This window comes from Drosophila hydei, unplaced genomic scaffold (assembly GCF_003285905.1).
Source record: "Drosophila hydei strain 15085-1641.00,03,60 unplaced genomic scaffold, DhydRS2 tig00000149-arrow-pilon, whole genome shotgun sequence".
NCBI lineage: Eukaryota > Metazoa > Arthropoda > Insecta > Diptera > Drosophilidae > Drosophila > Drosophila hydei.
This window is the reverse complement of record NW_022045678.1, coordinates 1,363,954-1,364,376: the sequence shown is the minus strand read 5'-3', so window position 1 is coordinate 1,364,376 and position 423 is coordinate 1,363,954.

The following is a 423-nucleotide window of genomic DNA, read 5'->3' as shown; positions in this document are numbered from 1 at the left end:
ATTGTAAACTAATAATATTTAGATTATTATCATTGTAAGATTAGGATATTTATTAAGAGCTCCAGATACGTAGAAGCGGCGCATCGAAACTATCTCGCAAATAATTTGGTTATGAGCAACAAATTGCGAAGAGAAGAGGCTTTAGAGATTACATCCTCTGGACCGTCAGGGAATCAGACAAATTTAAATAAAATAGAGTTAGTATTTAGGTCTACAATTTAAGATGTATATACTGGCATCACTAGTTAAGACTTAGAGCTATAGAGACAATGAACTGCAACAAACGAACTGCATAAACAAAACGAAAAAGAGTTAGTTAATTGTTAGCAAGTAAAAAAAAACTACAATTTCTTATTTACTTAAATAGTCCTATTTAAATATATATTTATTTCGCTTAAAAGTTTACAGATAATTTTTGTTCTT